At 43.4% G+C, this 24,614-nt stretch overlaps 1 protein-coding gene across 3 annotated transcripts in view; it reads left to right on the top strand.

The window, feature by feature from the left end:
• The window catches only part of MPP7 (membrane palmitoylated protein 7), a 297,751-nt gene that overhangs the window by 252,899 nt on the left and 20,238 nt on the right, over positions 1–24,614 (top strand). The gene's annotated exons all lie outside the window — the stretch shown is intronic.

Genomic DNA, 24,614 nt, shown 5'->3' with positions numbered 1-24,614 from the left:
TAATGACTTTTTTGTTTTACCTCTGTATGCAATTATTCTCTACTTGATTTTGAGGGTTTTTTTTTTAATCTTTGATTTTCACCAGTTGGATTATGGTGTATCTATTTGTGCTTTGAGTTTAATGTGCCTGGGTTTACTGAACATCTGAAACCTATAAATTTATGACTTTCACCAAATTTTGGAAAATTTTGGCCATTATTTTTTCAAAGATTTTTTTTCCCCCCTATCTTCTTTCCCCTCTACTTCTGGGACTGCAGTAGCACATGTGTTAGACCTTTTAGTATTGTCTCACAGGTTCCTGAGGTTCTGATTATTTTTTTTCTAGTCTTTTTGTTTTTCAAATTTGACAGTTTCTTTTGTTCTGTCTTCAAGATCTCTGACTCTTTCCTTGATCATCACTGTGTTACTATGTTGCCTACTGACCAAATAATTATCTTTCAGATATTGTATTTTTTTAATTGGGAAATTACCAAATTTTTTCATAGTTTTTATTTATCAAGTTCAAGTAAGAACCTGATTTTTACATTCATTTCAAGTGTATTTAGTTTTGCCTCATGAAGCTTAGTTAAGATTACTTCTTTATTGTTTTGGATAATTCCAGTGTTAGGCTCATCTTGTGATTGGCATCTGTTGATTGTATTTTTTTTTTTTTGAGAATCCATCATCTTTGTGCTTTGAATAATTTTGTTCTGGATCCTAGACAATTTGGACATTATTTTGTATGGCTTTGGATTTTATAGTCCCCTGGAAGAATGTTAAAATTTTTAGCAGGCTGTCAACCTGATGAGGCTTATTCTGTTTGCCTCAGTTTAGTTTTCAAGCCTTTGCTGCTTTGGGTGTATTTCTTGCATGTGACATTTGTATTAGCCAGACACTTACACAATGATTTAAATCTTAGTTATGCTGCTTTGGGTTCATCTCACTTATGCACAGCTTAGGGGTGAGCCCACAACTTTTGTGGGATCTTAGCACATCCACGGCCAGCTCTGAATGGAGATTCATCCTCTGGGCAAAGCCTAAGGACAAAGGAAAATAAACAGGGAAACTTCATCCCTTTGGCGGTTACCTCTTCCGATCTGACATCCTTCTATATGCTGCCTGCTTTTGTTTGCTTTTCACAGTCTTCAGGTTGTTGCTTTTTGTGTGCTGTCCAGAGGTTTTAATTGTGATCAGTGCGGGAGACAGGCTATTGTGTGCTTACCCCACCAGAGTGGAGCTAGCTCCTGTCACAGATATGATTTGCCACTCCTCACGGGCGGATCTTAATCAGCCTCCTCAAAATTGAGTGATGCTACCCTCTTATGTCTCCTACTCAAAGTTTTAAAGGGTTATGAGGACAGAACACCACAGTACCACCTAAACTACCTTTTGGTAAAATCATGCTCCTAGAAATAAGTCTCACAGCATTCCATTGTCAGCCCCCAGTCACGGGTGGTATCAGGTATTTTGGCTGTTGCTTTCTGTAAATGCCAGTTGTTTGGGTCCACAGTCACTGAACTAAAATTCATCTGGCTGAAATCTTCAGTAAAGAGGTTAATTTAATTGTATGCATTTAAGTTGCCCTACATCCCTTTTGCCCATTGATCTTTGGATTCCTGGCACCTGATTCTGAATTGAATATGGACTCTGTCCCGTGGGCCTTCTGCCTTACTTTCTGACAGACAGACTGCTGCTTGCTCTTCTCACTGTATTTTTACATTCTCAGCAGGATCCTATAGCCTTTTTTTTTTTTTTTTAAAGCCCTGTGATGTCTCTCACACTGCAGTGACTGTTCTTCCTCTGTCTCCTCCTTGGAATTCCTTAAGATTCTGAGAAGATTTCTCCTTTATCTCCCAACAGGAGGGTTGCCCTCAAGATATGCCTAGACTGGATATGCTAAATGTTGACCCTACCAGGTGCTACGGCCAGTGAACTTTCCCAGTTCCTTCGTTGTGTGTTTCTCCCCCACTCATGTTTCCTTACTCCTCGGAGTTTTCCAGCCTTAACTAATAATTACTTCAATGACAACCAAATATCCCTTTTTACTGCTTAGATTTCTCTACCGGTAAAATCTAACTATAGTGTTTCATTACCCTTTGCTGTTCCTAATTGCTTTCAAACAGCCCCAACTGAGTTTTTAAATTTTATCTTTTCTCAAGTGAGTCCTATCCTTCCTCGTCCTGTGTAGTAACAGTAACCAAAATGGACTGAGTGCCAGGCTCTGAGTTAAGGGCTATGCCTGTATTATTTCATCCAGTCCTCACCATGAGTATGAGGTAAATACTTGTTTTATTCCCTCAGAAGAAACTGAAGCACAAGGAGGAGAAGTGAGTTACTTTGCCCAAGCTCGTGCATCTACTGAGTTGTGGAGCTGATTCATACCTAAATACTTCAAGACTAGAACCTTCTGTAACTGAAGCCCATGGGTGCAAGAGCACCTGGCTCCATGAGTCCCACACAGACCAGATTTGGCCACTTACCACTGACAAAGTCCAGAGGCAGAGAGAGAGTGGTGGGGAAACAAGAAAGGAATTTATTTCAGTAAGGCCAACACTGGAAGACAGTGAACTAACATCTCAAAGGCTGTCTCCAAAGTGCTGAAAATACTTCTAGGTTTGTATAAGAAAAATTTGGGACACAGGTCAGTTGGTACATGCAGGTGCATGGTACAGGTTGATCGTTGTCTTGGGTCAGTCACACGGGGCTTGGCTGGTATCAGGGCAGTCATTATTGCTTGACGGGTAGTTTGGGTTCCCATCATGGGATGCTTTACCTGAGGGTCTTTTGCCTGAGTTAAAAGATGAGTTTAGAGGCACCTGGGTGGCTCAGTCAGTTGAGCATCCAACTCTCGATTTTGGCTCAGGTCATAATCTCAGGGTCATGGGATGAAGCCCCACATTGGGCTCCAGGCTCACCAGGGAATCTGCTTGAGATTCTGCCTCTCTCTCTCTCTTTCCCTTCCCCCCTTGTACATGGGCGTGCTTTCTCTATCTCTGTCTGTCAAATAAATAAATAGGGCGTCTGGGTGGCTCAGTCGGTTGAGTGTCTGCCTTTGGCTTGGGTCATGATGCCAGGGTCCTGGGATCGAGTTCCATATCAGACTCCCTGCCTAGCAGGGAGCCTGCTTCTCCCTCTGCCTCTGCCACTTCCCCTGGCTTATGCTCTTTCTCTCTATCTCAAGTAAGTAAGTAAAATCTTTAAAAATAAATAAATCAATCTTTTTAAAAACAGGATAGTTTAAAAGATAGGCCAAAAGGGAGGTAAAGTTGGGGCGCCTGAGTGGCTCAGTCGTTAAGTGACCGACTCTTGATCTCAGCTCAGGTCTTGATTCAGGGTTGTGAGTTCACGCCCTACACTGGGCTCCATGCTTGGCATGGAGCCTACTTTAAAAAAAAAATGGAGGTAGAGTCCTCTTTCAGTTCTCCACTGTCAAAATACCCTTCCATTTCTTTGGAGGGAAAAGGAACGATGGTCATTTCTTCTGTAGCTATTTTCTACTGACCAGGGATGACATAGGGATTTTGAAATGGAGGATTTTGACAGTGTGGGAGAATTTCATTTCTTGAGTCTCTCCTAAGATACACAGTAAGGTATCTCCGTGCTGGTATGAATGGCATGGGCTCCTGCTTGACAAATACGAAAAGTCAAACCACAACCAAAAAAAGCCAAAAACGTAAAGGATAAGAAACAGCAATACTTAGCAGGGAAATCCATTTGGAAAGAATCTCATTTAGTCAACTGCTAAAAGGACCTAGAACCAGGGCATCTATAGCAATGATGTGTTTCCTTGAATCTTTCATAGCTTCAGACACATTCTTTGAATAATTTGGAATATATATACAACATTCTGTTTTAATGAGAGCACAGGTTCCTCCTTGGGCTGCAATCAAAATATCAAGGGCCATCTGGTTTTGAAGGACTACTTTTTGAATTCATGTGGTTTCATCATTTAGGAGAGTGACTGCGTGCGGAGTTTGATTAAAGATGGCCACTTTGTGGTTGGCTAAAGCCTCTACTTGTAATTCTACATGAACAGAGGTGGCTTCTGGGACATAAATATGGCTAAGGGATAAAATCAAGAAACCCTCTTTGCACAATGTCTGGCTTTAATGAGATCCCAATTATGAGGAATCGCTGGCAAGTGGTAGACCTCCCAGGAGGTACGGGCCTCTGTAAGTGCATTGTCCAATCCCATCGTAAGGAAGGGAGGGCCTTATTTCCACAAGTCCTCGGCTGACCCCATGGAGTAGGTAAGCTCCAGCTTTTAAAAGCAGAGCGATTTTGCCATCCCAGCCACATGCCAGGACATATTAAAACTTTAGGGATTTCATATAATTTCTAGAACAGTTTAAAGCATTTACCTGTACTATGTAACCTAAGAAAGCTCATCATCATCTGTTTGACAGTGCTTCCTATCTAACTTAACTACCGTGGAACTCAACAGATAAGCCTAATTAGTCAAGAAGAGTTTGTTTAGAATTTGAATCTTGGGAAGTTTGTAAAAACCTCAGAAGGTTTTAAAGCACATACCTAAATAGGATTACAGATCATTATAAAACAGTATTTCGTTATCTATTTAATCAGGGTGGTAATGAGAAGGTTATATATTTGTGAGCAAAACTTAGCCCCTTTAATATTGAGAAGCTTTAACTCTCTTAAGTAATGAAAGTCCTAAAAAGACAAGGCATAGAAACTTTGGTTTTCTGAGCAGATAAGAAAAACAAGAACTTTGTTTACAATTTCTTACAAGAGCAGACCAACAATCCAAGAAAACTTTATCTTTTTAACAGACAGAAGAGCTAAGTCTCAGTCTTACACGGGTATACTTTTAAAACCCATTCATTCTCGTGTTAGTCCTGACCATGCATCAACTTCTTTTCCAAAGATTCCCCTTCACAAACCTTCTACAACTTCCTTTGTCATTCAGATGTTGTCCAAAGCCTTCTCTCTAACCAGTCCCATTTTAGGGCAGAACTGTTTTCTTTTTCCTCGACGAAAATGTATTTCTGTTCCTCATACCTTTCTTATCAAAAATACATCTTATCTTCCTTGCATATGGAGTTGCTTTACTTATTTCTAACAGTCTCAATTATATTTATCAGAATTCTTAATGCTTAGAAATCTTAATTTCTAGTAAAAACTTGGTAGCAAGCAATTGTGAACTGCTACATCAGAATTCTTTGGAAATTTATGAATATATTTCATAAGTTCTGGAAACATGTGTTTTTCCATAATATAGTCTTTTGACTAAGCGTAAAATCTGTTTGCTGGCAGACCCAAATTTATCTTTAGTTTCTCTATCATAAGAAGCCCAAAGCAGATAAACCTATGTTCAGTAATTAATGTTTCAGTACTTTATCTTATTTGGAAAAGACATAGATATTCAACAAGTTCAAACCAGTCTGTCATTTAACCAAGCAAAACTTGAAAGTTTTAGGTTAGCAAAGATTCTGAAACCTGTACACCTTTTTTTTTTCTTCAACCTACTTGCTCTTAACAATTACCCATGAAAACTTCATGAGACAGAGCAAATTAGCCATCATTTTAAGTCCTCTTTTTGCTGATGACAGATTTCAGTAATCTTTAGTAAACCTTGGCGTAGAATGTGACCTTTCGTAAGCCTTGGTAAAATAAAAGTTTTATATTTAATGCTGATAGCTCTAAAGACATGTCTATTTTAAGTAAGCCGACAGTCTTGAATTAGCTTTATTACCCCATCTGTTGCATCTAAGTCCACTAAAAAGTTAATCAGTTTGGGGCACCTGGGTGGCACAGCGGTTAAGCGTCTGCCTTCGGCTCAGGGCGTGATCGAGCCCCATATCAGGCTCCTCCGCTGTGGGCCTGCTTCTTCCTCTCCCACTCCCCCTGCTTGTGTTCCCTCTCTCGCTGGCTGTCTCTATCTCTGTCGAATAAATAAATAAAATCTTTAAAAAAAAGAAAAAGAAAGTACAGACTGAGGTCGAAGTGCGGATAGTTAAAATCCTCCTTTACTTCTTTCTTATCTCCCTGTGGAATATTGCTTCCAGTCTGTAAAATCAGGGCTGTGCTGACACCATAGGCTGGATCTAAATATCCTTCTTTGTTTTTATTCTCTTTGATTTGGGGCCCATCCATTCAGTTTCCTAACAGATACCTCCATATTTTGTGAAAATTTAGATCTGAGCCTACCAAAAGCATCTGCTGTTCATGTAAGTCCTGCCCAGCTTTAGGGCCTCGAGCTGGATCTTCTGTCTTTGGGCCTCCCTGGGTCTTCAGGTCAGCCGGCTATGCAGGCAGAGCCCCTCATAGTACATGGCATTACCGTTTCACCTTCCCTCTCCTTAAAATTGGCCAACTATTCCTAAAGTATCCTGGGTTGATTTTCCTCGCCTTTCCCCCTCAAATCCATTAGCCCACCTGGGGTAACTCTCCCAGCCACCAGGGAAAGGCTCTGGGCTTGATCTCATTTCAGAGATTGCCTCTCAGGAGTTTTTTTGTTTTGGGATTTTTAAAAAAGATTTATTTATTTATTTTAGAGAGAGAAAGAGCAAGAGAGAAAGTGCCAGGGGGCAAGGAGGGGGTGCAGAGGGAGAGATGGGAGAGAGAATCTCAAGCAGACTCCCCGCTGAGCATGAAACTCCACACAGGGCTCGATCCCACAACCCTGAGATCAGGACCTGGGCCAAAACTCAAGAGTCAGACGCTTTACCAACCAGGCGCCCCAGCCTCTCGGGAGTTTTCTGATGGTGTAGACAGAGGCAGTCTCAGAATATTCAGATGGAGGAGCCCTTCCTTTCCCCTTGGCCTCCAGCCCTTTCTCTAAGGCTTCTCAAACCTTAACACCATTCCAGTCATCTGGGGATTTTGTTCCTAGCAGTTTCTGATCGGTAGCCTGAGGCAGGGCCAGAGAGTCCACATTTCTAGCAAGTTCCCAGATGCTGCTGCTGCTGCAGCCCCAGCTCGATTAGAGACCTGTAGCCGCTGGTTATAGCGCCCACGTCGTGAGGTGTGCCTGCCTGCGCTCCGGGGGAAGGCCTTGCTGCTGTGTTTGAATGGGTTCTGTCGCCATCACCTTACTTTGTTAGTGGTGGTGAACTGGGTGCAACTTATTTTGATTTTCCACTTACCACATGTCAGTTTTGCACTTTGTCATGCATGTGCAATAACGATGGTTTTAAAATGTTTGGTTTTCATCTTAATCAGCTGTTCAGGATTTGCACAGTGATATTTTAGGCTTGGTTTGTCTGTTGTGATCAACTAATTTGTTATTTTTAGACTATTCTGGAATTCCTATAGGAAAAAATAATTCTGTTTGAAATTCTTTAACTCCTCTAACACTTTATTTCCCCATTTTGGAGCAATTGCCTTATAATGTAATTTTAATTATTTACTCCTATCCTTACCCGTGCTATGGACTTTTCCAATGACAGCCAAGGTCATTGTATGTAACCGTCCTCCTTCAAACCTGTTTCCTATCATTCACCTTTTTCTGTGCGACCATTGCTCAGAAAATCTTTCTGCTTGTATATATGGCATGGCTGAAGTATCAGGAGTTTAGTGTTTATTGTCTGGAAAAATCTCCATCTATTACATCCTGTGAAGTGGGATAGTGTAAATGGTAACAAATGGGACTCTGGGGAAGGACAGGCTACGTTCTAATTCTGTTCTGCTCTTTGGTAGCCATGTGATACCTATACATTTCAGATTTTCTCTGGCCTTCAGTTTCTTCATCTGAAAAATGAGAATGATAAGAGCACCTGCTTTCTGGGTTTATTTGAGGACTAAAGGAAATGATATTTGCAAATACTTAGACCAATTCCTGGCACCTAGCAAGGTTTTAATAAAGAGTCACTCTTCCATCTTGTTAAAAAACAAAATTGAGCTAAGTTTTAAAGATTTTATTGGCTTTATTCAGTGATTCTTGGATTGGGCGGCATCCCATCTAGCAGATAGAAAGGAGCTCCAAAGAGCTGTACAAAATGAAAGACTTTTATAGGCAGAGGGGGTGGGAAAAGGAAGTTCCTGGTAAAGAGTAGATTGTTTGTGGCAAGGTCACCTTTTAGGGGACCTCGGGGATCTATCAGGCAGGTGGTGCTGACCATGTAATTCCAGATCGACTGGGTTAAGAGTCCACTCCGGGAGACGGGTGCCTGGGTGGCTCCGTTGGTTAAGCATCTGACTCTTGATTTCACCTCAGGTCATGATCTTAGGGGGTCATGGGATAGAGCCCTGTGTGGGGCTCTGTGCTCAGCAAGGAGTCTGCTTGAGATTCTTTCCCTCTCCTTCTCTATCCCCCTCTGCCCTCCCCCCATTTGCACACACGCATGCGCGCTCTCTGTCTCAAATAAATAAATAAATAAATAAATAAATAAATAAATAAATAAATAAGATCTTTTAAAAAAGAGTCCGCTCCTGGGAATGGTGGAAACTAAGTCAGGTGTTATGATTTGGTTTGGTGACATGGGCTTAGCACAAGTGATTGCATTTGGGGCCTCTTGTCTCTTTTTTAACATTTACCCCCTTTGATCAGACTCTCAGCTTACCTGAAGGATGTGACCAAAATTTAAGGCACTAGCGCTACTCTGAGCTGACGCTCTCAACGTTCTCAGGTTTTGCTCGATCCTCTGTGTGGTAATCACAGGCCGTGATGTTTTTTGCTGAATCTCTGTGGTATTGACAGGTCATGATTTCAGGTTCACATTTTTTTTTTTTTTAAAGCTGGTCATAGTTCTTGTTCCTTTTCTGACGTTCCAGTCTGAGGGAGATCATTTCCTTGTTGGTTAGCGGCTGCGAACATGCGTTTAAAGCCTTCGAGAAAAGATGGCGCACCGGGAAGAGCGCTGTGATCAGTCTAAGCAGGGTGACTCCCAGTGTCTGGAGTGCGCTTTGGAGCCACGTTCCCTCAGACACAAACCAGTCAAAATCAAATAAGCCAAAATGACCCTGTTGAAGGGGTCACTTCCTCAAGCCAAGCGGCTTGTTTGCTAATCTTGTGTAGCTTAGTTTCACCTTCCCCAGAAGTGTCATCCAAGTGCAGCAAGTGGCGTCGGCCCCAGCACAGACACCTCCTTGTTCAGCTAAAAGGCGATCAGGGGCACCAAGAGTGAGCTTGGCTGCGGAGTCTGGGGAGCTCTGTTGGGCGGCTGTCTCTTCTGCAGCTGGTGCTGCAGTACTTCCAGGAGTGAAGGCGGGAGTCCTGTTCGGAGCCTCGTTTGCGCACTCTCCTGCCTGGGGAAGTAGGGAGCTGCCAGAGGAAGCGAACCGGAAATCATGAAAGCCCTCCTGGTAGGTCCTTCTTGACTTGACAGTGTCCACTCGGGGGTCTTGACCTGTGAGGTGTCTCCGTTTATTTGTGAACAGTCAAGGGCACAGTTCGATAATCTGAAAGGCTTTGCGCAGTTCTGTGCCAACCGTCTAAGGATTCATCAGCCCGGGGATGGCGATAACCACAGATAAGGATAAACCTTAAGATTAAGAACACTGCAACATTGAAGACGCAGATTGGGTGGCAAAAACAGAAGGATCTCACAGGAAGTGAGTCTGCTTGCGGAGAAATACCGAGTCAATTCAGAATTAAGACTTTGGACAGTTTATGGAGTTTGTAAATACATGTCATTTCCTAGGGTTAAATCTGTGGAAGCTTCTATGAACCGTGCAGCTGTAGCTTCAGGCGGTTGGCGTGGCCACAGGTAACTGAACCAAGTCGGATGCTCTAAGAGACAGTAGGTCTGTATTCACTGCCGTGATCTTGAGTGATTATCTCTTCCGTGCACAAATAAGGCAAAAGGGTTTGAACAGTTAGGTAGCCCTGGGACACACAGTTCTTGCTGTGCTTGTTTTAGTCTTACAAAGGTCTACTTGTGTTTATCTGCCCAAGGAAGGCCACAGGAACTGAAATTTTAGTAAATTCATAGATTGGGGAAGTCAGTCGAGGAAAATTAGGAGCCCAGAGTCTGTAGGAGCCAGCTAGGCCTAGGAATCCATGAAGGTGTTGCTTAGTTGTGGGCCTAGGACGCTGTCCGATTAGGTTACTTCTGTTTTGGAGATAGCTGGATTCCATTAGCACTTAGATTATGGCCTAGGTAATGAACAGTATCTAGAGATGATTATAATGGTTCTTAGAGATTCTCTACATCCTTTTTCAGCTGTTGTAGCAAAGAAATGGAATCTTTGATGGATCCATGTTTGGTCACTGGTCATAGCAAGAGGTCATCTACATACTCTAGAAGGCTCAATTTCCCGGGGAATTACAGGGGGTTTAAACCTTGGTGGAACACTTGGGGTAAATAAGAAGGGGCCCCAATGAGCCCATGAGAGATGACTGTCCAGGTATAGTGTTAATTGTTCCGAATCAAGGCAAATAGCTGTTGGCTGTTGGGATGCTGAAGAAAGCTGAACGTAGGTCCATAGCAGCGAACCATCTTGACTCTGGTGGAACTTGTGACAAAAAGTTGTTGGGTTTGGAGCAACTGGGAAGTGGGGAATAACTATCTTATTAATAGCTCTCAAGTCCTGGACAAATTGCTAACCCCGCCCATCAGGCTTCCAGTCTGGCAGTTATAGGGGCTGGTCCGGGAATGGTTAGCCCCTAGGTGATTAAGGTCTGTTGGTATGAGGTCTTGCGTGGCCTCAGGCTTTAGTGGATACTGAGGCAATTTAGGAAGAGGTTTAGTTATGTCTATCTGAATTTTTGTAGGCTCTGCACTCTGTTCTCCCCATGTCAGTAGTAGAAGTAGCCCACAGATTTTCAGGCACCTCAGATAAATCGGGGGTGTTTTGCTGGAATTGCTTCTCTTCTGTATCAGGGACAAATTATAAGGGACATAAAAGATCAGGTTCAGGTTGGTCAGGAAATTCTAAGGTGAGGTTTCCATTGGAGGCAAAATGTACTAGCCCTTTCAGTTTTAGAAAGGAGGTCTCTACCTAATAGGTTGACTGGTACTGTATTACAAGGGAAACACACACACACACACACACACACACACACACACACACACACACACACACACTTTTTCAGGAAAAGGTCCCAGAGTCATCTGTACTACAGGTTGAGATAGGAACTCCCTCAATTTTATTAGCTACCCCCACTATAGAAGGTTCTTTTTTACTCTGAGGGATTTGTTGTCCTGTGAGAGAGCTGGTTTAAAATAGAGAATGTTGCTGCCTTATCTACCAGAATCTGGCAAGGTTTCCATTGGTTTTACTTTTAGTCTTCCTCTTGGCTGTTTGAGGGAATTACTGGTAGCAGTTTACCAAGGGATCCCTCAGAGTCAGCTCTGAGAGGGGCCATTTGGGGGCAGATAGGGAGGCATTTGAGTTGATGATGAAGGGTTTGCATAAGACCTCTGATGATGGTTTTTTTCCCCAGTGTCCTAGTTGAATAAAAATGAGACATTGAGCCCTGGTCCAGTGTTTTGATGACAGACTCTAAGAGGGTGCAATGGGGGAGGCCCAGGTATTACTTTAGGTGCCTAGGTCGTAGCTTTTATAGCTGTAAGGCTAATAACTTGGTAGACTTTTTAAGATTTTATTTATTTCCTTGTCAGAGAGAGAGGGTGCACAAGCAGGGCGAGCAGCAGGCAGAGGGAGAAGCAGGCTCCCCGCTGAGCAGGGAGACCAGTTCGGGACTCGATCCCAGGACCCTGGGATCATGACCTGAGCCAAAGGCAGACGATTAACCGACCGAGCCACCCAGGTGTCCCAACTTGGTGGACTTTTGATTTTGGTCTTGTTTCAAAGTCCTCATGAGTTCAGTCAAATCAGTAGCCTGCCATCCTGTTTATATCTTTTTATCAGTCCACTAATCACAGAAGATAATCCATTTACAAAGAGGGCAACTAGAGCAGGTTGGGCGGCCTCATTTATTGTATGCAACCTGGAGTGCCATAGGAAGAGAGCTTGCAAATGGACTTTAGAGTCTGTCAGATTCATCTCGTGTGCACGTGTGAATCCTAGACCAGTCAACGTGGGCAGCTAAGACTCTAGGAATGGTTTTTAAAATATTTGTTGCTATTTTGCAATCTTTTCTGGTCCATAATGGGACCATGATGAAGATCTCAAGTATTAGCCTTAGGGTTGCGCCATTTTGTTTTTCACGTCCATTTCTGGGCTTCATCTGGTCCCACCAGAATGTGCACAAGCCGATAAAGATCTGGCAGCCCGGGGTTATAGGCCATGATGAGGACTCAATTCTTCCAAAAACTTTTGGGGTTCCTCCTTGAGCTTAGGAAATTCTTTAACTGTGGGCCTTCGTTTGGTTTGGTTTTTGACCAAGGAGTGAAAGATGCCTGAAGATGATCTCCTGTAGCCTTGCGGGGGGAGGGGGGGTTATTTTTAAATACAATTGTATAATAATCTCTTCAGAGTGGAAAGGCAATTCAGGTAGAGTTAGTAGAACGTGAGTATTGAGGTAAAGGAGGGTAGAGGGGAGCGGTAGGAGTTATGTCTGGCTGACTGTCTTTTGTTGTAGGGACCTCAGTGTCTTTAATTCTTCATTAGCCTTTTGCTATGAATTTTTCAATGAAGCTATTTTGGCATCTTAAAGCCCTTTTGGAAGCTTCTCTTCAATTAAAATAGGTGTACTCATTCTGTTTGATTTGGGAACTTTTGCTTTCAAGTGCACTTCCTAAATGAGCGGTCTTGTCCAACTGGAATGTTCCCCCATAATGGCCATTGCAATTCTAGGTTGTCTTTAGTAAGAGTTGCCATTTTTGTAGCTGTCTATTGCTTCCGGGACTGTAGTTCTTTATACGTAGAATAAGCAGGAGCGTGGGGACGTGGCACACTCAGCTCTTTGTAATTTAAGAATCTCGTTTCTTTAGCTAAGCCGTTGGATCTCCTTGAGCCAAGCTAATACCTCAGAGGGATGTGTCACTGGGTTGAGGATTGTTTTACAGTGTACCTCCCTGCGCAAGAAATTTTCTTGAGGTTTACAGGTGACCTCGTGTCCGTCTAACCCATTCCGGGACCAGCCTATCCTAACCCGGGAGTCTTAGAGTTCGGTGTTGAGCGTGCTACCAGCTGTGAAGTACCGATCCATGTCCACCAAGTTCGTGGCTTTTTGGCTTCTGAGATTCCCATTGGCAAGAGCCTTTACCCACACAAAGCAGCCAAACAAGCACCAGCAGTAACCAAAGAGATGTGATGGAAGACTGGTCAAAAAAAGAAGAAGCATTAGTCGAACCCACCAGCCATTCCCAACAACGGGAAACTGGACCAAATAAGGGCTAGGACTAGAGTTCAGAGTAGACCCATCCGCCAGATCGAGCGAACCCGCTAAGTCCTGGATTGGAAAACCAGTTAGATCAGGCGTTTGATGCAAAGAGAGCTGAGCCCAGAACCTGGGGGAACCTTACCCCTCGAAGGTTCATAGATATCACACCTGTGTTTCTCATCATCCCCAGAGGTGTCAGAAGTTTTCTTCAGATCCTACCACTGCCACAAAATCTGTTAAAAGCTAAAATTCAACAAGTAAATCTTTAAGATCTTACTGACTTTATTGAGTGATTCATGAATTGGGCGGCATCCCATCTAGCAGATTGAACTCCAAAGAGCTGTACAAAATGGAAGACTTTTATAGGCAGAAGGGGCAGGACAAGGAAGTTACTAGAAAAGTGTAGCTTGTTTCAGGCATGGTCACCTTTCTTTGGGGGTCGGCAGGGGTCTCTCAGGCAAATTACCTCACTGGCGCTGAGCAGGTAATTCTAGGTTGACTGGCTTAAGAGTCCAGTCCTGGGAGAGGTTGCAGTTAATTAGGTTAGGTATTAAGTCTTGATTTGGTGATGTGGGCTTAGCGTAAGTGACTCCATCTTGGGCCTGTTGCCTCTCTTTTTTACATTGTTAACTGAAAATGCAAGAGAAACATGAAATGTTCACATATGAGTAGGCTTCTGCTAATGTTTCAACCTCTGTTTGAAACACTGAGAAGCTAAAAAAGGTAACCAAGCAGTGGATTCAAATTTTAGAAATTTTGGATTGTTCCTGAATTAGCTGTTCATGATGGTAGAAATCCTATACTAAGGAAGCAGTGTCTTGGCTCCCACAACGTGTGTAGGAAGATGGAAAGAGGAGAGTATGAGCAGCCTGGACCTCCTCCAGCCTCATTTGTTTTTCCCACTGTTTTCAAAGCCATTGGGAATAATGGTATTTGCCTTGAAACGGTAAGGTAAATATCGCTAAAGAGGTCCACGGTATTATTTGCTCTACCTTCTTACCGTAATAGTGCATGCTTTTTATCCTTGGACTTAACATTCAAGAAATTAAAATAGACCAAGTTGTTAACTTAGCAAAACTATGGCAATTGAGAACTTTGAGCCTTGCTCACAAGTATTTAATTTTTTCTCTTCATTTTGTAAAGGTGCTCTTCCAGAGCCGCGTTTTAGCCACTAAAATAGTGTAGTGACATTTTCTGTTCTACTTTCTGCATTTGAAAGCATTTCCCAAAAAGTATGTTAAAACTAAATGTCAGGCATTTCGTACATTTTTCTGCATAAATTTTATCTTCAGTGAGACCTGACTTTTTAAAAAGGAAAGTAATAAAGCCAAATAATCTGTCTGTGTGTTTGTAGGGGAGGGAGTGGAGAGAAAGCTTTGGTGTTTAAAAAGCTACTAAAACACTTCACAGTTTAAGCCAACAGAAGAGCAAAATTCATCATGTGGCTACAGACACTTTGTGACTTGTTCTGTCTGGTTATGAGGCATAAGAGGAAACTAATAATAAATCTTTATATATATTTCACATTTCCAGCTTGAGCTTTAAGTGCCATTCTGCCCTCCTTTGTGCTGAGTGTCATATGCTGTCTAAAGACGGCTTTGTACAGGCAGTTGGAATAAATAGACCTTTATGAGACTGTCATCATTTTTCCACAAAACTATGGCAGAACAAAAAGTCTTGCACGTAAAGCAGAGAGAAAAGCAAGCACTCGAAACGGAATATAAATGTTACTATGTTTATTAAAATTCTCATCACTGTGGATGAACTTTGATTGAAGGCTTGTAGGAATTCGAGTCTGCTCCGGAGGATTTTATATAGACAACTGTCAAGAGTCATGGTCGAATTTATGAGCGTGTGCTGGATTCAAAGTTATAGTCCTTGTGCATAGGAGGTAAATAGCATCTTTATTAGAATCACAGTTGGCTTTTTTTATGCCATTGACGTATCTTAAATGTTTACACTCTGGCTTCATTTCTGGGCGTAAATCACAATTAAGTTCATTCAGCTGATTTTTATGGAGTACTACCCGTGCCAGGCACCGTTCTAGGCACGTGGGGCCCTTCACACACAACACCAATGTTTTTGCCCTCGTGGTGTTTACATTCTAATGGGAGGACATAGACAGAAAAACAGATTTGATATACTTTAGGCATATAAAGTCAGTTATACAGCTCCAGAGGGTGGTAAATGCGGGGAAAGACAGTAAAAGCAGGGCCGATTGAGGGGAATCAGGATTTCGAATCAGACTGTGGTAGCCTTGTTGAAAAGGTCACGTTTTTGAACGGACTCTGAAGCAAGCTGCCCGTGTCCTCTTCTGCTTAGCTTAGGAAGACTCAGGAGTGGGTTTATTTTGACCTTTTAATTTTATTGACTCATCATACCCCTGAGATAGAAGGAAGATGAGAACTTGAGTCAGTCTGTGGAAGTCTGGTCTCAATAGCTACTTTGGAAAAAATGATGCTCTTTCAGCAAGCTTCCCACTTTTTTTTTCTTTTTTTGACGTTAGCGTACGAGCTGATGCTTCGTTAATAGGATTTTTCTTCCATTATGAAAGCAACAGAAGAGAAAAGCCCTGAACCTCTGGCTGGGCTTGTTATGAAATGCTAAGTTGCTGTATTTTCTATATGGTTTGATTGCAAGGGAACTTTAAATTTAGTTTTATAAACAAATTTGTCACTCTCCCACACAAAGTCCAGCCACCCACTATTGTGATCATTGTAAGATCGTGAGTCAAGTATAATAGCATGGTGGTTGTCATTTTATGCCTAGAGCAACAAAAGTCCAAGTGCTACAATAGGATAAGTGGGTACATGCCTGAGCTGAAGGATACCTAGAGATTTCGTTTGATTTGTCTTGTAATAAATCAGATGAGTAAGTGTGTTTTTTCGGGTAACAAAAGCCGTTTGGATATTGAGTGGAGAGTCTAGCAATTTTGATATTTTTCTCTGGGTAGTGAGAGGAACAAGTCTGGCCAATACTATAAAAATGTCTGGGGGAAAATGTGGAAGAATTTTCGTGTTAAGCAGGGCAGGTCCGTTGGAGGTAAACACGTAGTAAAAACTGCATCCCTGCGAGGGGCTTTCACACAATACGCCGTTTTCGTGTCTGTGTCAAGATGGACAAAGATCATGAGCAAAAGTGAAAAGTACTTGATCAGAGCAACAGATTTCTCTCCAGCCTATAATTTAATACCGCACAGAAATCCAAACAAGAATGGATTTTATTAATCGCGTTCTGACTGTTACCTGAATACATAGCATGTTAAGACTAATTTGGCCAATCTCCTCTACCCGTATCTATCTCCTTCTGAGAAGTTTCTTTCCTAACAGAGGATTATCACTGTCATCTTCGGCACGATTGTCCTTTCGTGTGTAAGGTACCGCTTGTCTTTATTTACATTATTAAATTCATTTTGATGCTTATTAGTCTTAACAAAAACTGCAACTAAATGCTACGCTGGACATTTACAAGTAGAACTTACGTTATTGTCATTTTTTTTTTTGTAGACTACGTGAGTGTCTTTAAAAATATATGTATATATCACATTTCAGGGGCGCCTGGGTGGCTCGGTCAGTTAAGTGTCCAACTCTTGATTTCAGCTCAGGTCATGTATCTCCGGGTTCTGAGATGGAGCCCTGCGTTGGGTTCTATGCTGGGCGTGGAGCCTGCTTACAATTCTCTCCTCCTCCCTCTGCCCCTCTGCCCCACTCATGTGTTTTCTCTCTCTCAAAAAAAATTAAATAAATAAATAATAAAAAAAATAAATAAAATATATTCACATTTCATTGATTGCAATTAAATCATTTTCACAGTAGTAGTACCTTACTGTTCCAGTAGGTACTCGTTCACTCGGTCTGCACTAACACATAAATAAGTAAATGGTTGAAGCTTCAAGGACAATACCACCGAGTATGTCCATAATTTTTCTTTCTTTTTTTTTTTTTTAAGTATATGAGAACACCATAACCATAGTTTAGATCAGTCTTTGAGTGCTCCTAGAGTTTCAGAGTGCTACTGTGGGCACTGGTTTTATTTCTCAAAACTTTCTCCACTCGTTTAGCTTTTTTTGATTTTTAATGATATGTGTCTGTTTCAGATTCAGAAAGTAGATCTTGGGGGGGCATGTCTACAGCATGAAAAACTTCTGTGCATCAACTATGAATTAATTTTAAGAGTATATGATGCCAGCATTCTCATAAAAACATATTTCTTGTTTTCCATCCATAAAGATTTATTACAAATCATGAACCCTTATACACATCCATGGAATAAAAAGAAGAAACTCTGAAAATAGAACAGTGAAAGCAGTCAGCGTCTTAGGATTACATGGATAATGGGTCAATAATGTCAGCAGAAGTGGAGGTCATTTGGGGCAAAGGCATTGTGTATGCCTAAATTCTCCCTGTATATAAACAAAGGCTGGGAATTTGCATTTAGATTTTTTTTAAAAATCTTCTTTTTAAGATAAAGGCATTTTTGCATTTAGTTTAATGTGAATATTTTCTTAAGTGTAAAGTTTTAAACAGAAACTTTAATAGCATCATTATTGACACCCTGAGTAGGCTGTATTTCTTTGGCTAAAATGAATGAACCTTTATATAAAATCACACACATTGCCTACTTTCAGGAAGGAGTTATTAATTAAATGTACAAAAGTAATTAAAGACAGTATGTCTTCCTCAAATTATCTTAATTATCTAATTGATACAGTTTTTATAAGAATATCAACTCATGGGAAGTCATAGCTTTAGTCTTTCTTTCTTGCATTTGCACACAAAGCTGATTTTGTAAATTCTTATAGAATTAAAGAAAAATGGAATGGATACATATTTACATGTTTTGGTTTGAATAGAAACATTCTTCTGTGTTATTTTCAAGCTAGAGAAACATCAGTTTTAGTTCACTGCCTGGATTCCAAATTAATGAGTTCCAAAATGATGTTTAAGGTTTTTTTTTTTGGCTTTTGCTTACCTATCATCATTGTATTTTATTTCCTTCGTCCTAAATGTAAATGCTGACACACATGCCCTGTGTATGTCAGCCAGGCCTACCATATTTTGTCCTCAGTAAGTTTCATACGGACTTGCCCGAGGTTTTGCACAGAACGAGTTTTGAGATCCCCAGACCTGACTTCCACTTTTTGTAGCCGGGCTCTCTGTGTAATCCGCAAGCACAGATAGTCATCACTGGCCACGGTGTGGGGCAAGCTACGGGTTACAGGCATGATCGGACAGCGGATAACTGGCTACCTGAGTTTGCATTTTGTTGACGTTCTTTTGATAAGGAGATAGGACGGAAAGAGCGCAGACCTTCTGAGTCAGACAGGCTTTTGAACACCAATTGAGGCACACTCCAGATGCGTGTGACCTCGGGAAAATTCCTTCACCTCTCATTGTTCATTTTCTCGTAAGATTAGAATGGTAATACCTTTCTCGCAGGGATCTCTTGAGGATTAGTAATGGTGTATGTTAACCGTATAATACATGCCTGCCATCATCATCATTATTTTTTCCAAAGCCTATTGTCTGTGATTTAAATAATGCGCAATTTAGATTATCTTCTTTCTCTTTTTTTTTAAAGTGGATATCTTTTCTTTTTCTTTTCTTTTTTTTTCCCCCTGAGTTGGGACTCGATCCTAGGACCTTGGGATCATGACCTGTGCTGAAGGCAGACGCTTAACCGACTGAGCCACCCAGGTGCCCCTCTTCTTTCTCTTTACGCATTCACAAGCACAACTGAAAACAAACTGTAGGGTAGCCAATTTATATGCAGATGTGTACGTGTATTTCACCAGTTGTGGTTACAGTTGCTGTATCAAAGGGGAAATGAATCTGTCCTGCTGCAGAATGAGCCTGACTCTCTGTGTCCCTCAAGTGGCCCGCAGTGTAAATAGATACTGTATCCGAAATACAAAGCGGCCACCCAAAAGTGCTGTGACTTACGCCTAGCCAGGGGAGAACGGGGCTGTGGAGCTAGGTGGTGATCTTAAGGTGAAGATCTAAAAAGAAAAATGCTAGAACTTCACAATCCAAGAGCTTGTCAGGGAAAATGCTGTTTGGAGGCCCTCGGGACAATTTTGTAGTAAGAATAATGGAAACTGTGGGATGCCTGGGTGGCTCAGTCCTTAAGCAACTGCCTTCGGCTCAGGTCATAATCCCAGGGTCGTGGGATTGGGTCTCGCATCGCATGGGGCTCCTTGCTCAGCGGGGAGCCTGCTTCTCCCTCTGCCTGCACCTCCCCCTGCTTGTGCTCTCTCCCCCACCCCCCGACAAATAAATAAATACAATCTCTAAAAAAAGAAGAAGAATGGAAACTGTATCCCTATTTTAACTTTTTTTTATAAGGAAACTCCCACCTTTGAAGATGATGCCCTCGTATCTAGGGAACGTTTTTCAAATAAAATCATGTGCCACTGCCCATTCTTGGCGTGCTCCCATGAGTGTGCCGTGAAGCAAGCTCACAACAAAGAGGTTCTGTAAAGGGGTAGGATCGAGTACAGTCAGAATGTCAGGTGTCCTATTAGAGAAGCATACTTCTCCCCCCACACCCCGCCCCGCAATTCAAACACACCTAGTTTTTTTTCTTCCAGAGTTAAAATAAATCATTGTGTTTTTTGGCATGGGTAGGAGAAGAAAGAAAAAAAGAAAACAAACAAAAAAAAAGCTAGACTCTCACTCAACAAAGGATCTCACACTCTGGGAAGCACTCCAGAGGGGAGACCTGCTGAAGAAACAGTCAATTCATGTCACCCTTTCGGTTCCGGGTGCTGGGGCTGAGGGTGGGCATGGCAGCCCTGGACATGCTTGTTAAGTTTTAGTGTTTTATTCGCTTCTTTTTCTTCGAGCATATATAACTGAGTTTGCATCATTTGTACAGAGAACACAGCTGCATTTGTAATCCCCCTTGTTTTTCTTTGTTGTTTTCTAGTAAAGAGTAAGTTTTAGCACATTAAATATTTTTGGTACCCTCAGAGTGGGTCAGATACATACGCCCCAAATGGTGCTTGGCATTTCGCAGTCAGTGGTACATCACTTTCCTCCTTTCTCTCGGGATCTCGTTTCTGCTCGTGGTCCCGAGTTCTGCCTTGCTGGGCCTGCACTCACAAGGGCACCCTTGCCTCGTCCTCTCTGTTCCACTGCAGTCCTGAGAGGTGGTAGATCGAGTCCCTTCCCTGGAACTTGCTGGTCCACAGCCGAATCATCACCTTCCCCTCTGCTTCTCTGTTTTTTAAGAGCCAGAGAGCCCAGTTCAGATGTAAGCCCCACCCCCTCCTCTCCGGGACGTGAGCACGTTCCCTCGCCATCCTGTCCAGGCATGCTGGATGCGGATGCTGTTAGGTTTAGCTCCCATTCCTTTGCTTCACTCGGCAAATAGTTTTACCTACAGAACAGCCTAATTACTGACTATAATTGAAATGAACGAAACAAACTAACAAGTGCCTACGGTTTGCCAGCTGCTGAACAAGTAGATGACGCCCCTGTTTTCACAGAGCTCACAGGCCGTTGGAGGAGAAAGACCGCTAAACAGACAATTAGAGTATAGTGTGATTTGTCCTTTGAATTGGGAGCAAAGGGAACGCATGAACTTGGTACCAAACCCAAATTTAAACTGTTGGGGCAGATTCCCTAAAGCGTATCTAAGCTGAAACAACAAACACGAGTTAGCACCTGTCGAGGCGTCTGGGTGGCGCAGTTGGTGAAGCGTCCGATTCCTGGTTTCAGCTCAGGTCATGATCTCAGGGTCTTGAGATCGAGCCCCCTGTCAGGCTCTACGCTCAATGCGGAGTCTGCTTCAAGACTCTCCCTCTGGCTCTGTTTCCCTCTGCCCTTGCCCCCACCCCCACCCCATCCTCCCTCTCTTTCTCTCTGTCTCTCAAAAAAACCCAAAAACAAAAAACACATGAAGAGGACAGGAGTGTCCTTACAAAAGCAGGCAGCATGTGATGAGTCCCCAGCAACACAAGGGAGAACCTGCCACATCTCCGGAAGCAGGGGAGCCCCACGTAGCTGGAGCTGCGGGGCATGGGAAGGAGTGGCAAGAATGGAAATTAGGGACACCAGTGTAGCTCCCAACGTGCAATCTGTATAAACCCGTCAGAGAATTTCTGTTTGATTCTGTGTGCACTGGAGGCAGAAGCCGGAACCAGGGTGGCAGAGACAGGAGGGAGCAGTGGCTGAGGGACCTCGTAAGGTGAAGGGGAGTTTGTTGTTGTTTGAAGGTAGGAGAGAATTTATTCGCTTAAGTGCTGACAGAAAGGAACTAGCTGGAAGAGATGAAGATTCAGGAAAAGGGAATCTCTGAGAGAAGGTGTAAATGAGTGTATGACCGCAGAGAAGCACCTAGATGATGGTGTAGATGGGTTTAGATATAGAAGTTTCTAGAAGGGACTTCGAAGACCTTTCCACTTGGTGGCTTCTGTGATCTCTGGACTAGATGAGGTCTGCTGAGCTGGAGGTGGCGGCGGCAACGTAGGAGCTGCGTTGCGTCTGCAGGTTTTTATCGAGGGCTTGCTTTAGGGGGATGGTAAGTGACATAACAGGATTCCTGCCCTCACAGCACCTCTGTCTAGTGGGAAAGAGACCACGAAGTGATGTGTTACCCAGTTGTTGGATTGCGACTTTTAGGTTTTGGGAAGATAGGATGCTCTGGAAACCTAAAAATGAGAAACACAATCGGCAAGGGTCAGGACGGTCTTGCAGACTTGCTTGAGGAAGATCTGTTTGAGCCAAACTCTGACATATCAGAACTCCCTGGGCTCCAGACACAGGAAGGAACTTGGGCAAATGCTTTGAGGCAGGAGGACGAGGCAGGGACCAGGTCCCGCAGAGCCTTGTAAACCGTGTGAAGATTTTCTATTTTTTTTTTTTGGAAGAGCCGCTAGAAACCATTTCCAAGGATGTTAAGCAAGGGAATGACAGGATCAGAATAGCTCCTTAGAAGGACTCTGGCTGCTGGCGATGGGGGGGGGGGTTGTTAAAGTGGCTGGTGAGCAGGTGTGGGACAGCTAAGGAGGCTGGTCCAGGGGTTCACCCTCCACCCAGGTGAGCACGGCAGCACCTTGAACGAGGGTGGCCCCAGCGGCAATCAAGAGGGTAGACCTGCAGGATATCTAGGAGGTAAGATTGACAGGCTTTGGCAATTGTTTGGTGGTAGGGGGTATGTAAGCCAGTTGGAGACTCCCACATGACTGCAGAGAAAGGGAGCGTTGCAGCTACCATCATAGGGATGTGAGAAATACAGTCGATAGGAGAACATAGAATAATTGCCGGAGAGCGTGTAAATCCAGTTTATTCATGGAGAGCAGGAATGTATGGCAGGACTTGTCTAGGTGTGGGTGTGGGGAGGGGCCACTGGATTGATCTTAGACTGGAGGTTTCCTTAGGAAGTGTGATAGAAGGACAGCGTGTAAGAGATTTGAGAATATTAGCAAAATAGAAGACACGGTGGCCCATGGAAGTGAAGGGCTGCTAGACAAGCAGGAAAGAAATGAGAAAGTTCTGGAGGTCCTTGCGACAGTAGGTATGGGAAGAATAACAAGGGATTAGAGATCGAAGTCCTACTGGAAAGTTTGAATTTAATATTTCAGTAGTGAAATAGCTGCTGGTGATGGCTGAGTCTCGAGGTCTGCCCCATGAGTGGTCGAAGCAAAGTAGAGGGGAAGGTGGTTTGAGACTCGGAGTCAGGGAGGTTAGAGGCTGGCGTTTTGAAGGGTGTTCATGAGAATGCTGAGCTCACCCAAGGCAGTGGCAGGAATTGAGGTGCAGAGAATGACAAGAGCCAGAACTAACGTCTCAGAACAGTGGCTCTTGACAGGGGCAGCACTGCCCACCGGGAAGTATACGGGCATTCAGTCTTTTTTGAAGTCAGAATGGCTGAGGGGGCCAGGAGTGTAGACGTGCCACTTCTGCGGAACACAGTTCCAGCCTGCATCCCACACTCTCTCTCGGGTGTTTGTAACAGACGTTCAGGGACTGAACAGATCAACACAGGGTGTGGTGTCAAGATAAAAGGTCTGCCTTCTGGGACAAGGAAGCACTGTCCCATCCCATTTATTTTTATACTTATATATAAAGTGAGGGTCATTTGCAAAAGTATTGTTTCTTCACTTTGATAGTCTTGACCTGTTATCTCTATTTCAACTAAGGCTGTTTCCCCCCTTCCCTTTTACCATTTTCCAAAAAGTCTCCCCTGTCCTTTCTTTCTGGTTGCTGGTCTTTATTCACCTATTTTCCTGTGCCTTTCCTGCTTCCATTTTCCTGTACGGAATGGTTCCTGATCTTATTACTCTTAAATCCAACCTTATTATAGGTGGGAGCAAACATCGGACATCATTAGGTTTCCTAGTCATGTCCGAGCATTTACATATTGATATACATATTGTTTCATTATAGGTACTTTTTTATCTTTCACATATTACAGTGAGGGCATTTTATTAATTTGAAGGGCTGGTGAGTTACATTAGCTCTGAATTCCATTTCCGGGCATAGATGGGATATTATATTTACTGTAAAAAGGGAGAGCTGAGCACCAGGGAATTGGTACTTGACAGCAGTTCTCAGAAAGATGGAAGGTGTTAGTGAGTGACCAGCAGGGGAGACAGGGGAGGGCCCTAAAAGTGTCAGTAATGCAAGGAGGGCACAGCCCCCCAACTCCAACTTCACCTTCACTCAACTTTTCCCTCCACCCAAGATGCTCTCCATTCTCTTCTCCGTCCACCTGTCTGTTCATTGTCCAGCATAAAACCTTATTCTTCTCAAAGCCCATAAGAGGAAGTAGCCAAGGGAATAATACAAATGCCTGGATTCATGGGATCCTTCCAAGAGAGGGAGCGTGATTACTTTCCGAATTAGCATGAGTCTAATCAAGGCTCAAAGACAATAACTTTCTTAGGGACGCAGCCCCCCTCCCCCCGGGCTGCTGTTATGAGATACCGTAGGCGGGGTGGCCTGTCCACAACGGGAATTGACTACTCACTGTCCTGGAGGCTGGCAGTTGGTGGACAGGTGCCTCACAGCCGGGCGAGGGCCCTCTTCCAGGTCACACACGTCTGCTGTGTCCTCACATGCTGGACGTGGAGGGAGCTCTGTGGAATCTCTTCTTCAAGCGCACCGATCCCTTTCTGAGAGCTCCACCATGACCTAAGCACCTCCTAAAAGCCCCACCTTCTAATGCCTTGGGCGCTGGGATTCCAAGACGTGAATTGGGGGTGGGGGGCGCACACATGCAGACCCCGGCATCCAGCATCACCAGGGGAAGGAGTAGTGAAGAGGGGACTCTAACCCAGGACAGTCCGGGCCTGCAGCTTGCGTTCTGCCCGACGCTTGCACCGCCCTGATGGTGGAGTTGCGAGACGTTAGCCATTCGGGGCTTGTGACCTTCTAACTTGTGTTTGGACTCCTCCTTGAAACCTTGCGCCCAGTCTCATAATCGTTTTGTGTGACTC

This window comes from Ailuropoda melanoleuca, chromosome 15 (genome assembly GCF_002007445.2).
Source record: "Ailuropoda melanoleuca isolate Jingjing chromosome 15, ASM200744v2, whole genome shotgun sequence".
In the NCBI taxonomy this organism is placed as follows: domain Eukaryota; kingdom Metazoa; phylum Chordata; class Mammalia; order Carnivora; family Ursidae; genus Ailuropoda; species Ailuropoda melanoleuca.
The sequence above is the reverse complement of the archived record's forward strand: the minus strand, read 5'-3'. Positions and strand labels throughout refer to the sequence as shown.